This window comes from Pleurodeles waltl, chromosome 8 (genome assembly GCF_031143425.1).
Source record: "Pleurodeles waltl isolate 20211129_DDA chromosome 8, aPleWal1.hap1.20221129, whole genome shotgun sequence".
NCBI lineage: Eukaryota > Metazoa > Chordata > Amphibia > Caudata > Salamandridae > Pleurodeles > Pleurodeles waltl.
Window position 1 is genome coordinate 492969635 of NC_090447.1, and position 14993 is coordinate 492984627.

Genomic DNA, 14993 nt, shown 5'->3' on the forward strand with positions numbered 1-14993 from the left:
AGGAGGCTGCAGTGGGGCAAGGTGCTCAACCACACAACGAATGGTACATACATTATGACCATCAGTTTGGAATCCAAATTCTATGTCCCCGGCCCTTGAGCCAAACACAGGATTGTCATGTCCAACAACCCAGTGCTGAGGAGACTTTACACAAGGATAGGAACTCACAGCATACCACAAACACATATGAGTCACAACCAACTCAAAATATCAACTGCCATGCTACATGATAAATCTGTTTCAAGCCCCAACAACAACGTCCTCCTTTAATCTTTTGCAGCGGATCAGGATTATGGCATACAGCCATGGATAATGACCCCATTTCCCAACCCAAGCACAGCAGCAGAGTGTGCATATAATGAGGGACATCAAAGGACACAGACTATTGTGGAGAGGACATTTGGCATTCTGAAGTCCAGATTCAGGTGCCTGGATATCACAGGAGGCAGTCTCCTACATGCCCCACACATCATCTGCAAGATTATAATGACACATGCTATCCTGCACAGCATATGTATTTTTGACTGTACCTTGTCCCAGTGTTTGTAAATTTGTGTGTTTTTTGTATCTATCATTGTACTTGTACTGTGAGGTTTCTGTCCGGGATAGTTGTTAAGTTGGGTTAGTTGGGATAATTTATTTGGGCCTATTTGGTTCACATTCATTATTTTCATCCTGTACCTGGCAGATATGTCTGGTAGGGGGAGGTTGACAAGGATGGGGAAGGAAGAGCTGGGAGGCTTCGTGTGGCTGGTAGCCTACTACCTGCCATTAATTTTGGAGATGGGGGGCAGTTTCATCCAGGGCTACCAGACAGAGGTGAGGAGGCTGCAGTGGGGCAAAGTGCTCAACCACCTGAAGAGGCTGTTCCACAGCAGCCGCAAAGAGCACCAGCTGAAGCATCGCTGGGCAGATCTGGTGGCCAGGGAGCAGTATCTGTTTGACCATCTTGGTGTGGTGATCTGTGGCCCTGTTGGTGAGTCTCCCATTGGCATACTATTTTCCTCTTTTGAATGACAGTAGCAGAAGTGTAGGAGTGCTGCATGCAATGCTTGTGGACAGGTTGCATGCAACCAGAATTGCATGTAACTGCGTCAGTCTAGACATGGAGTTCACATGTCCTACCATTTTACCAATGCAGGTCAGATGTTTGGTGAGTCATGCATAACCATCACTAAGTCACACATTTCAGGGGCAATGGCAATACCTGTGCCCCAGCATAGTGTCATGACTGATAAGCCAAGACACCACCAGCATACCATATGTAATTAGATTGTGACAACAAAGTAGGGAAATCCATGCATAGCGCTACATTGTCATCATTTCACACACATGATCCCTGCCATTATGTTAGCAAAGGGGGCATACCCGCCTTAGGGGGCAATGGGGCATTTGATATCATCAGACAACTTTGACACATCAGTCATAGATTACTCAATGCATGATCATTACAGACTAAAACTTGAGCAGCTTGTCCATCACAAACTGCCTCTGTGTGCCTTGCAGGACAAGCCAGAATACCTGCATCAGCTGTCTTGCAGAACACCAGGGTAGTGTCATGTATTTGTCACCCAACTCCCCCTCATACCATGGAGTTCCATCTTCTAAGGATTGCCCACATGTGGTTGTTGCAGGGTGTAGCACTACATGAATCTCAGTCCCAGTGTAGCTCTCACTCACCTGAGTCAGTGTCATTGTGAGTTTCCAGTGTTGTGTCTGTTGCACTGTCTTGAACCTGGATAATTAGCTCACTTCTCTAACATAGTACACACTGTAATATGTTGTCCACTAGTAGTGACAGTGATATGACACTAAGCATGGTTTTTAATCCATATCTTAAAGGTGGACCTGCCCCCTACACCATTAGCAAAGTGGCAAGATTTGAGGACCCAGATGTATCCAGTAAGTGTGATAATGTCTGTCCTGTGTAGTGATTACGTTTTTGTGTGAGTGAATCATGTGTGTTGCACACAATGGTAGAAGTAATGAGCTGTCAAATGATCAGATATCAAGTAGCCTGGATGGTGACATTGTGTCCCATAACAAGCCACATGTAGGCCCATATGTGACTTAGAAGTGCACTGCTGTGAGAATATAGGCACTGGGACACATAGCCATTCTCACAACACAGTGATACATCATTTTGAACAAAAATTGGTGCATCCCTATATTGTAATGTACATGTAGAACTGGGTGGGCAATTGTCCCCAAGCATGGTGCCCCATATTTTGTACTCCATTTACCTGACACTTATGTGGAATGCAACAGGCATGCATGCAGGTCAAGGCCAGACGTATACTGTCATGGATATGGGTGTGAAAGGAATAGTACTGGCAGATCAAGTATTGATGGGTGTCAACACCTGGACATATGAATGTAGATGTGATAGACCTATAGATACCAGCTTCTAGGTGGCAGCCCTCCTAACAAATGGTCCACTACCTGACTCGATGTATGAGTGGACATGCCTTGGTGGATGACCTGAACAGTTGAGATGATGGATTGCATGGCCATCGCCCCTGAGGAACAGCATATTTGTAGGTAGATGTGATGCTCACAGTGTAGGTGACAGTCATTTTGATCAGGCTTGCATGTGTATCTATCAACACTGACCCCTCATGGTTACCAACTGCATCCCATACTCCCAATAACAGATTAAAGTTACTGGTGATGTATGGTTGAAAATTGACACAGATGATGAGGAATAGTGGCCCTGAGCTACGTGAAGTTGGTGCTGCCTTTGCATTGTTACACATGGCACAAAATCAATGCACACCTCATTTGGTTTGGTTCCTAATCTTGGTGTGCGTCGCTTTGGTGTCAATCAAATGATGCTAAGGCAGCGTTGCCGTTTCATTCATCAGGGCTATTTTTTATCTGGAATGTGAGTTGGAGTGCATGTGCAATTAGATGTAGAGTGTCAGCTAATAATCTGTACATACTCCACACAATGCTGACACTGACGGTTGCCTATATCAATTTAACAGCTGCGAACATGAACAATGAGGAACTGCAGCTTTTCAGAAGAGGGCAGTCAGCTGTAGGTACATCCTTCCAGTGGAATCAGCTTTCCGGAGGATGGAACGCCACTATCACACGAAGCGATCCACCGGGGAATAGCAGGCATTCACCCAAGGGGGACCCACACTGGCCACACAGAGGACCAAGCACCACAGCTGTGCAGGGGGGCACAACTGCCACCATCACAACAGCCCTAGCTCCTACACCCTCAACATCTGTGCCACAGCCCACACAACCTGCTGCCATGGAAAGCAATAAAGGACCTACAGAGGGATGTGACACTGGTCCTCAAAACGTTGGAGAGTCTTGAGAAGGAGGTGGAGAAGAACAGCAAGAGACTGAAGATTATCAAGAGGAAACTCAAGAGGGCCAAACTGTAATTGGCTTAATGACTCTCACCCTGAGTTCAGTCTCCTCCCTCCTCATTTGTTTTAATGTTTTATAGTGGGTTTTAGGGGTGTTAGTGTCAGGTTAGATTAGGTTAGTAATTTAGTTAGGATAAGTAGGTTTGAGGAGGTGGGTTTTCTACTTTCTACATGTTACTTTGTGGGTGGGTGGTGATGTTGGGGCATTTATGTGTTGTATAAAATATATATTATATATATATATATATATATATATATATATATATATATATATATATATATATATATATATATATTTTAAATACCAACAAATATTTAAATATTTGTTTAGATATAGGTAGTATATTTGTAGTTTAGTATATGTTATCCTGCATGTGTCTCATGATATAAGGGGAGTGGGGGCCCAGTGTTTAGAGTGTGTTGTTAAATGTGTTAGGTACATTTAGCATAGGGTAGTTAGGGTTAATTGTTGGTTATGTATAGTTAGGATAGGTTAGGATAGGTGTTTTCACTCGTTTTAGTTTAGTTTATTTCTAATTAAAAATATTTGGGTACTCTCTTACTTCATGTGTCATATACTTGGGTCTCAGGGTCTTCCCATGGGTGTACAGTGAAAATTGTGCATTGGCCTAGGGATTCGGTCCTGATTCCAGATCCCTCTCCTGACATGTTCATCACCTTCTTACAACTGAGCTGTCACATTGGCAGCTACAACATATCTACTTGTCTGTGAATCTGCCATCCAGTATACCCACCACTCAAGGTGACTATGTTAACCATGTATTGGACAAGTAAGTGTGGTAATTCAGCTGTCATTGTTTGGGTCCTGTGCCAGAATGTTGGGCACTGTGGGACATCTGACAACAGCCTACATTTCATATCTATACTGCTAAACTGACCAGTGCCAATTACAGATGAGTTTAAGTACCTCTGTTTCACACCAGTGTGTTCTACTGGTACACCCAGCTGACGTTATCGCCCGAGAACTGTTTCCCAGCCATTCCTGCCGTATGTAGTGGGTGAAGCATACATGTGTCCAACATTTTTGACATACTCGGTAAATTGCTTGTAGGGGATGAGACGAGCATCGACGTTCATCATGTAGGTACCTTGTGCGTAGAAATGTGCCCCCATATTCCTGCACTCTTGTACTGACACTCTGTGACTAAAGCCATGTTACACACATCACAATTCTAAGCATAGTAGATGTGTTACAAAATACAAAGATATGCTGGTTGTGTAGGTGGTGTTTATTTACAAGTGTTGTAGTGCAAATCTTACAATGTCCAGGTCTGTGACCCCATTAGTGGAATCCATCCCATTGTGACACAACAGAATTCCAGGGTTGAGGGGCATGTCATGGGACATGCTTGGGTAAAGTGTCTTTCAGTGCGGGGGAACATAAATTGCCAATTGAAAAGTGAGAGACAATTGAAATCCATAGCAGAAAGGTCAACAGTGTGTCGATGAAGAGCGCATATCTGCAACTATGCCAACAATGGCATGATGTCAAGCACAGGACAAAGGAAAACACTGCCCATGTGGCATAGGCTGGTGCTACCGGGAACTACTACGGGTGAAGATGATCTGTTCCACATCTTCATCCTCCAATGTGTGTGGTGTCTCCTCTGCTCTTGATGGTGGTAGTGGGGAGTTAGAGGGGGCCACACATACTTCAGTGGTTGGAAATGTGGACTCCCAATTCCCGGCAGCTGCCATCTGTGGAACTTCATATGGTATCACTGCAGCAAGGAGGAACTGCTGATTTTTTAGAATAGCAGCAACATCCCTGTGGTAGACAGCCATGTCTTCCCTCAGGGAGACCCTTTCCCAGTGCATGGAGTCCATCTTGTCCTCAAGCACGCTGATGCTAGTTTGGAAGGGCAGTTGCTGTGGCCTCTCCCTCATGGCAGCAACTATGTCCCTCAGACACTTCTGGACTCCACTCATTGGGGAGAGTGTGCCTCGGTTGGCTGCAGTCTGTTCAGTACCTGTAACCATGCTTGTGCGCATACCCTCTAGGCTGGCTGCCATAGTTTGCATCCCGACCTGCACCTCCTTGGCTAGCTCCCGCTGGACTCCTACCACTGTCTTCTCAAAGCTGGTCCCTAGGTCCTCGAAGTCATCAGCTGTGTTGGAGCTGGCAGGTCGTACTATTGGGGTGGTAAGTTGGGCCTGTGGGATGTCTGCTACATCAATACTCCTCCTTGCGACTGGAGGTGGTGCCTGTAGGTATACAAGGACTTCTTGGAGGATCTCTTGGCTGATGGTTGCCAGCTGGTCATCCAGGTCATCGGGGTACTCCAGGACAGGCAGAACTGCAGGAGACACATCATCCTCTGCAATGAGATGGTGTAAAATCAGTTTATCTCTGTTGTGGCAGTTGATATGTCACGTCACTGACTTGATATTTGAGGCTCATTGTCATCTTTGGGCCAGATTTATGGAAAAGTTTCACAGAGCGGTGTTGCGCAAAAATTGGCAGCGCCAAGCTGCGTCACTTTTGAAACGCAGGGATGCGCCGTATTTAAGTGAATACGGCGCACCCTTCTGTTGTCCACTGTGCTGGCACTAAATTCAGCTGCCAGCGCCAGTGTAGGCATCCTTACACCATTGTGCAAGGATTTCTGCATTGAGGGGTGTGATTGTTTATGTGCAGAAGGTGTCGCTTCCTACACATAAACAATCACTAATGGCGCTTTGGCACTTCTGTGTGAGCTGTAGAAAGCAGCACACACAGAAGTACCAAAGCGTTATTTTCCAAAAAAAAGGGACACCTTCCTGCACATAAATAATAATTTCTGGCATTTTGCTCTTTCTATGCGTGCTGCATTCTGCAGCACGCATAGGAAAAGCAAAAAACGAGGAGGAATAAAAGTATTCCTCCTTGTTACATCCTGCTAACACCACCCCTGGGGGTGGTATTAGATTTTGGCACTGTCTTAGGTTTACTACATTTTATAAATCTGAGGCAGTGTTAAAATGCAAAGGGTGTTGCTGTGGCACGCCCACAGCGACACCCATTGCACGCCCCTTCCATGCACAGTGCTTCTTGGGAAGGGGCCGTATTTACAAGGTGACATTAGACCACAAAAAGTGGCTTAATGCCACCTTGTAAATACAGCGCAGTGCTTAGCGCCACAGGATCGCCACTAAAAGTGACACTCCTGTGGCTCTAGGGGCCTATAAATATGCCCCTTAGATCCAAAACAGTGTTCCTGTATATCATGGCTGCAGTCTACAGTCCTATGCCCCCCCTGCCTGTCACATGAAGGGAAGCCCAGTTGGTGCAATTGGCTGCATCACATCTTCTAGGTGTGATGTCTATCCTTGTTGTTACTTGGCACCATTGTGTCGTTGTCAACCCTCTCCATGCATCCATTTGCATGGTGAGGCCTTGCAATGGGTGTTGCTGTGCTCAGGCCACAGCACCACACATGGCAATTTTCACCTGTCACAGTCTTACATGTTTCACATACACCCATGTGGTGCTGAGACCTTGCACCACCCCAGGGATGGCTTTGCCAGGTCACTATGCTCTTGTTGCCATTGATGGCTCCTCATGTTGTTGTTTGTGTAAGTGTGCTACATTGCATGGCACTCATGGACCTGGCAGGGTTAAATTTCATCTTCTGTCTGTGCAGGTGTGTTTGCCTTCCTACACACCTATGTCCTCCTCCTCAATGCAGTCCTCCTTGCACTATGATACATAAGTGCAGTATGGTGGCAGTGCAGCTAATTTGACACAAGCACAGGGTTAGACCCAGGGATGGCCAGCATGGGTATGACATTTCTGCTGTGTACATCATTCTGTATGTGACAGTGCCTGGTGGTAAATGAATCTATGGACATAGCCAGTTAACAGGAGTTGTACTTAGGTCAGGGCCAGAAGCTAGTTTGAGCTGATTCTGGAGGTAGTCATACTGGTCCCTCATTTCAAGGGCGTCACTCCTATGGGCACCTGACTGCCATTGCCTATTTGACCACCCCGAACAACACAGGTGGCAGTGGCAACTGTTGTCAATGTGGAATGCCCCATGGGCCAATGGCCTGGCACTGGCAGGTTTCCAGCAGCAATGCTAACGGACTAGCACTGCCATATGTCCTTTGACACCAGGTCAGTATTATGTTCAACAGGCCAGTATTATGTTCAACACTACTCTCCAGGTCTGTTTCCGCATTTCTACCAGCCTTTGCATGTCAGTCAAACCCCCATGCAAAGGTTGTTGATGATGTGGTGTGGCCCTGTGTGCCCCTGCACAGCCCATGCACTTGGCATAGGCAGTGCCCGTGATCCCATGCCCTGTCCCTTTGCCCTTTCCACTGCCTGATTTGCAGGGCTGAGTGCAGCGTGTCCTGTCACATCCAATGCACCCCAAAACTGGCACTGAGTCCATTTGATCCATCAAGAATGTTTACTAAGTGCCCCACAGAGCTACCATGAGCAGACAGATTTCCAGCCGCCATCCCAATGTGTGGCTCATACTGGCAACCGCAATGGGAACACTGCACTGGCAGTCTTACCAACACTGGACTTGCCTATGCACCATCCCCCACCCGTTGATGTGGAATTATACACCATTATGTTCACCGTCATACCCCACATGTTGTATGTGTGTGTTTATTTCCCCATTCACATGTGTCTGACATGGTTGTGTCAGAGTAGTTGTGGGCTCAGCCTGTGACTGTTGTGACCTACTCTTTGCTATCTGTGGTACATATTTTCTGAAGTGGCACATTTCAGGTCAGCATCAAGATGTGTGGTTCAATACTACTGCAGTTTAGTTGGTCTGGGTAGTGGCATGTTACCAATGATACAGGACCAGCCTGCTATCCCCCCAGCGCCTGTTCAGTTCATTGTTCTATGCACCCAGGGAGCACCCTGATTGCATGATGGAGTAGTGGCTGCCTCATGTGGATGTGTTGTCAATGTGCGGTGTGGTGATGCTACCGACACATGTCTGGGTACTGTTGGGATAGTTGCAATGACGTGTGTGCTGTGAAATACAGCACTCATACATTTGGGAAATGAGGCAAGTCAGTTACAAGGTGTTACTGCAAGGGACACCACTATGACGTAACCCCTGGAATGGTATTGACTGTCTAACTAGTCTCAGAGGTCTTGGTCATGTTGGTAGTGTTGATATGACTATATGCAAGGGATGTTGTGATTACACAACCAGTGACAATGATTTTACTTGCCTTCCATCCCATGTGCTGCATATGTACATGTAGGTCTTTAGGCCTGGTATTCAACATGTATCCAGGTTGTGTATGTGTTATGGTGCATGGCACTACCAAGGCATAGGTACATGTGTAGCTTACGTCAGCATGGTGCAACTTGCTTAATGTGCATTGTGTCCCTCTAAGCTCCTTTGATATACATTGTGTGAGTCCTATGTGCCTCCCCCTTCTTGCACTTCACATTTTAGCATACATTTCCCCCATGCAACTTACCCTGCATTTGTGGTGTTTCCTGGTAGTCTGGGCTGTCTTGTCCTGTGATTCCTGTGACAATTTCCTCCAGGATGACCCCTGCAACCATCTCCTCCATCTCGTTCAAGTCCACTTGTGGTGCTGGACTCCCACCTCCAGTTTGCAGTACTTATTTCCTGTTCCTTGCCATTTTTTTCCTTTGTCCTTCACTTGCAGTCATGCCAGCATTTCTTGCACTCAGTTACAGTTTCTTCTGCCCTTTGCCACACTGTCCATCGTATCCACTATCTGCTGCCAAATAGCCTCTCTCCTTCCAATTGGCAATTTTGAGGTGACAAACAGTTGATTTTGATGCACCATCACCTCTCTCACAAGTATTTTGTGCTCCTCTGCACTGAAACAACACTTTCTCTTTTTCTTCCCCCTCCCCTGGGTCTTGTCTGTGTCCTCCTGGCTGGTTCCTGGTTGAATGGGGTATCTCCTGACTTCCTGGCTCCATTTTGCCTCTCATTTGCACTGTTTTCTCCGTTAATTTCTGTATTTGACGCCATTGGAGATAAAAATGGTGCAGTCATTTTTCCTCCGTTAACGTAATTTTGCCTTACAACAAGGTGCAATGGTTAACGTCGGGAAAGACGACTATCCAATGTCTACTGCCACCTTGCTTCATAGTATAAATATAGTGCCCGGGTGGCAGTAAAAAATGGCGCTAGTCAGCGCTAAGCTTTTTTACTCAAAACTGCGTCTGCGCAGTTTTGCGTCAAAACGGATAAATCAGGGCCTAAGTGTGTGTCTTACTTACCCTGACTAGGACTGTGGACACTACTTGGATAGTGTGCAAAAGTATACGAACTAGAGACCCAATTTCTAACATGCTCACTTAAGTCTTGATCTTTCTTCATTCTTCTATTCATTTCTCTACTTTTCTTCCTTACTAATAGCCTTTTTTGTCTTGTAAATTGCTATGTTCAATAGGAAACAAACAACTATTAGTACAGGAACTAAGAAATTCTTGGGGACTCCTGCTGCTTTTATACAGTTGCCTTTTGAAGAAATTCATCTTGTACAGGCTTGTGCTATGCTTGCGATTTCTAAAGGTTCCAAGTCAACCTTTGAGTCAGAAAAATTATTTGCATAATCTATAATCTACTTACTCTCATATGCGATATATGTACAACAATTTTCAATCTTCAGCATCTTGTAGACTGCCTTATTCTGTGAGTGAAATGTCTAAAGCATAGTGGTTTTGAAAAACAATCAAACCAATCACAACTAATTCTGTGTTTTCAACTAATAAAGTTCCAGATGTACCAGTTGCCAGTTTGTTTACTACTTTTGAAAGCTTTCTAATCTTTTCATCATTCAATACTACTTCTGGGGTAATAGCTAAAAATATTTCTCCCACTAAACGTGTTCCCTCCTTCACACTGCATGAATATCTATATGCAGGAGTGCTATACCCCCAGAGGCAACGCTATGTCCGAGAGGCATTCCTAGCCTTGAATCCTACAAGTAAGAGTGTAAGCTCTACTAAAACTGACCTAAATTCTCTCACCTATACCACTAACTTGGTATGCCACAGCTGTAATTACCAACTGGAAAACCTCCCAACACTCAGAAACTGTCACCCTATTAGCAAGGCAGAACCTCACCTTCACTGAAAGTCCAACTCAATCATCTTTGCCCGTGTAAACATTAGGGGACAGAATTAAGACAAGTGGTGCTGCACCTAGAGCAACAACACTTTCCTTGCACCCCTTAGCACCCCCCTATTGCCACCATGTGTGAGCCGTATTTAAAATATGGCGCACCATGGCGCAGTATAGAGGGTAATAGCGCCTTTTTTCACTCTGTTGAAGCGCCAAAATGCTGGTGCTACTCCTGTACAGTACATAGGGGCCAATTGTAATTAAGGGAAGCCCACTTTTAATGCGCGCTCTGAGCGGGCATTAAAATTGCTTAAAACAATGTTGCAAGGAAATCTGTTAGATTTCCTTGCACCATTTTTACCGCCGCCCTAAAACAGCGCAGGCATAATGTGGGGCAAGGGTGTACAAAGTGGCGCAATGCATGCATTGTGCCACTTTGTAAATATGGCGCAGGGAAATTGCCACTTTAGAGCCACCTTGGGGTAAAACAAATTACACTATGGTGCCGCTAAGGTGGTGCTAAGGGCTCTTAAACCTGCCCCTAGGTTTCTCCTAAAGCATAAAACAGAATTTGCTAATTTTTTTGATTGCCAAAATCTAGATATAGGCCCTCATTACAACCCTGGAGGTCAGTGATAAAGCGGCATTAATACCGCCATAAGGCCGGAGGTAACAAAAATGGAATTATGACCACGGCGGACACTGCTCACACAGACAGCCACTTTAACACACCAACCGCCACGGCAGTAGCAACAAGCACCGCGGCGGTAACCACCAACAGCCAGGCAGAAGACAATGTACCGCCCACTGTATTACAACAGGCCTACCTGCCACCTTTTCCGGGGCGGTACCAACGACATCAAAAGCACAGCGGAAACAGTGCACAGAAGGGAAATGACTCACCCCTGGAGACTTAAGGAAGAACCACGCCTTTATGGAGCCCGAGTTGCAGGTGTTCCCCATGCTCATCTATCTCCTTCTTCACCATGAATACCAACGTCGGCGACGACAAACACGGTCAGTACTGCCCCCTAACACACAAGGGAGGGAGGAGGAAAAAGAGAGTGACACACACATGCAACACGCAACACCCCCACCCCCAACACCATACACACAACCAGAAGCACTAACATTATATATACATCCCGTACCCCTCAGGAATAATGCAAACACAAAAGGAATTGATTAAAGTCAGTGTAATAAGATAAAATGCTAAGAAATTGTGCTTCAAAATCAAAACAGTATATACATATATACAAATGGAAGGAGACAGCCCTGTTCCAATGTCCGTGGGCCACAGGGCCACATCACATAGGCCAAGGCCCCACTTGACTCCTGCAACAACATGGAGAGAACACTGCAGGGGCATCAGGTCGAAAATACAGAGGCACCTCAGGGGGACAGGGAACGGGGGGACACCTCAGCCGGAAGATGGAGCAACACCACTGGTCCCGGAGGGGCCTACATGCCCATCACACTGTCCTGGGGAGTGCAAAGCCACAGTCTCTCTAGTGGGTGGTCTGCCCACTGCCTGGTCCTGGGGAGTGCAAAGCCACAGTCTCTCTAGTGGGTGGTCTACCCACTGCCTGGTCCTAGTGAGTGCAAAACCACAGTGTCTCTATTGGGTGGTCTGCCCACCTCTTGGTCCTGGGGAGTGCAAGCCACAGTGTCCACTGGGTCTGGCGGGGCCCTGTGCCCAGTGTGCTTCATCCTGGCAAGGAGGGGTGAGTGGATGGCTTCTTCTACTGGTTCTGGAGGGGGCTTTCTGCCCAGTGTGCTTCACGCCGGCATTGAGGGGATGAGTGGATGGCTTCTTCCACTGGTTCTGGAGGGGGCCCTGTGCCCAATGTGCTTCATCCTGGCAAGGAGGGGTGAGTGGATGGCTTCTTCCACTGGTTCTGGAGGGGGCTTTGTGCCCAGTGTGCTTCATCCTGGCAAGGAGGGGGTGAGTGAAAGGCTTCTTCCACTGGTTCTGGAGGGGGCCTTGTGGCCAGTGTGCTTCATCCTGGAAAGGAAGGGGTGAGTGGATAGCTTCTTACACTGGTTCTTGAGGGGGCTTTGTGCCCAGTGTGCTTCCTCCTGGCAAGGAGAGGGTGAGTGGATGGCTTCTTCCACTGGTGCTGGAGTGGACCTTGTGCCCAGTCTGCTTCATCCGGCAAGGAGGGGGTAAGTGGATGGCTTCTTCCACTGGTTCTGGAGGGGGCTTTGTGCCCAGTGTGCTTCATCCTGGCAAGGAGAGGGTGAGTGGATGGCTTCTTCCACTGGTTCTGGAGGGGGCCTTGTACCCTGTGATGCAGCACATGGGGAGTGCAAGGTCACAGTCTCTCACCTGGGTGTCACACCCACAGGATTTGCAGGGGCCAGGACACACTACAGTCCATGGAGGCAGGACTTCACACTGCCCGCCGGCAGTGATGGCTGCTCAGTGGTGGCAGTGGCAGGGCTGCAGCGGTGCTGGCAGTGGTGGTGGGGAGGCTTCTGACCCTCCCCTGCAGCCTCTGATGGCTGGCCACTGAGGCTGCTGGCGGTGCTGGTAGCAGTGGGGGGAGCCTCCTGCCGGTCCCCTGAAGCCTCAGATGGCTGCCCACTGGGGCTGCTGCTGCTGGCACTGCTGCAGGCAGTGATGCTTGTGGCGTTGCTGGTTGCGGTGCTGGTGTCAGGAATGCCCGTGGTGGGGGGAGGCTCCAGCCCTTCCCTTGCATCCTCGGATGGCTGCCCACTGGGGCTGCTGCTGCTGGCACTGCTGCAGGCAGCGATGCTCCTGGCGTCACTGGTGGCTGCGCTGGTGGCGGTGCTGGTGGCGGGAATGCCCGTGGTAGTGGGAGGCTCCAGCCCTTCCCCTGCAGCCTCAGACGGCTGAAATCGCCATAGTTGGTGGTGAGGGCTCAGAAATAGTCCCTGCACCAGACCTCCTGACCTTCCTGCCTGCAGGGGCATGCCCCTTGCCCTTCCCAGCTTGTGGTGCCTCTTTGTCCTTCACCTTGGCAGCCGGTGGTGCCTCCTTGCCCTTGCCCTTCCCAGCTGGTGGTGCCTCCTTGTCCTTCCCTTTGGCAGCTGGTGCAGGCACACTGTCAGTGGTTATGGCTGGTTCCCTGGAGCCTCTCCCACCTGCAGTAGCTGCCGACATTACTGTGGCCGTAGACTGGGTGGCTGAGGTGCTAGCCTGGGTTCTGACCACTTCGGCCCAACGTGAAGGACGGGGGTGAGGGGTAGGGAAGAGGTCAACGGTAGAGAGGAAAAGCTTCTTAGGGGCACTAGGGCAGGAAGAGGGTGAAGGTCTGGGAGTAGATGAAGACGGAGTGGTTATAGGAGGTGTCAGTCTGCTGTGTTTGGGTGCAGGTGCATGGGCTGGATGCTGTTGTGAGGTGGATGGCTGTTGGGTGTCTGAGTGCTTGCGTTTGTTTACTTTGGGAGGAGGGGGCACAGACACAGTGGGAGAGGACAGAAGGGACGTGTGCATGAATGTGGGGGTGGTGACTGCCAGTGAGGGGCATGTAGTGAAAGGTGTGCTAGTGATGGAGGTAGTGGATGAGGATGTGGTGCATGCAGGTGTGAGTGGAGATGCTACTGGAAGGGAGGTGAATGACGAGGAGGAGGGGGCACAGTGGAGGCAGTGGATGTTGGTGTGTCAGATTCTGGATGGTGTTTGTGCCTGTAGGATGATGTGTGGTGCTTGTGTTTGTCTTAGCTACTCCTGTGTGTTGTCTTGGGTGCGTGCTGGTCTGAATGTGTGCTTGGGAAAGGTTGGGGTTCAGGGGAATGGGACTGGGTAGAGGACGTTGGAGAGGGGAGGCTAGAGACAGGAACAATGGCTGCCATTAGGGAGGAGGCCAGAGCCTGGATTGATCTCTGTTGGGCCGCCATGCCAGAGTGAATGCCCTCCAGGAATGCATTTGTTTGTTGCAAATTGCCTGCCAGCCCCTGGATGGCATTCTCTATGGTTGACGGCCCAACAGAGATGGATAGCAGGAGGTCAATAGCCTCCTCACTCAGGGCAACAGGGCAAACTGGGGCAGGGCCTGAGGTGCCTGGGGAGAAGAAGATGCCCACCGTCCTGGGTGAGCGGGCACGGAAAACTCGCTGAGGGGCTGCTGGGAGGACGGTTCTGTTACGGGGGTGGCGGCTGTACCTGTAGTTGGGGTGGCCACAGTGGTGCCCACCACCACCAGGGAGCTTCCATCGGAGGAGGCATCACTTTCTGAACTGTCCCCTCCTGTCTCCACCGTGGTGCTCCCCTCGCCCTCCGTCCCACTGGTGCCCTCACCGTCGGTGGATTCGGCCTCCTGGGCCATGTGGGATGCAGCTCCCTTCGTTGCCGATGCCTCTGCTCCTCCACCAGATGATGCTAATGCACAAAAGGACAGGGTGACAAAAAAAAGGGGGGGACAAAGGATACACTTGGTCAATGGCTGCACCAACACCACAGTTGGCGTACACAGCACACTCACACAAGGAACAGGCCTATGCACTATGCAATGCACTACCTGTCACAATGCTAGTCACCAGCTCCAGGACATTAATA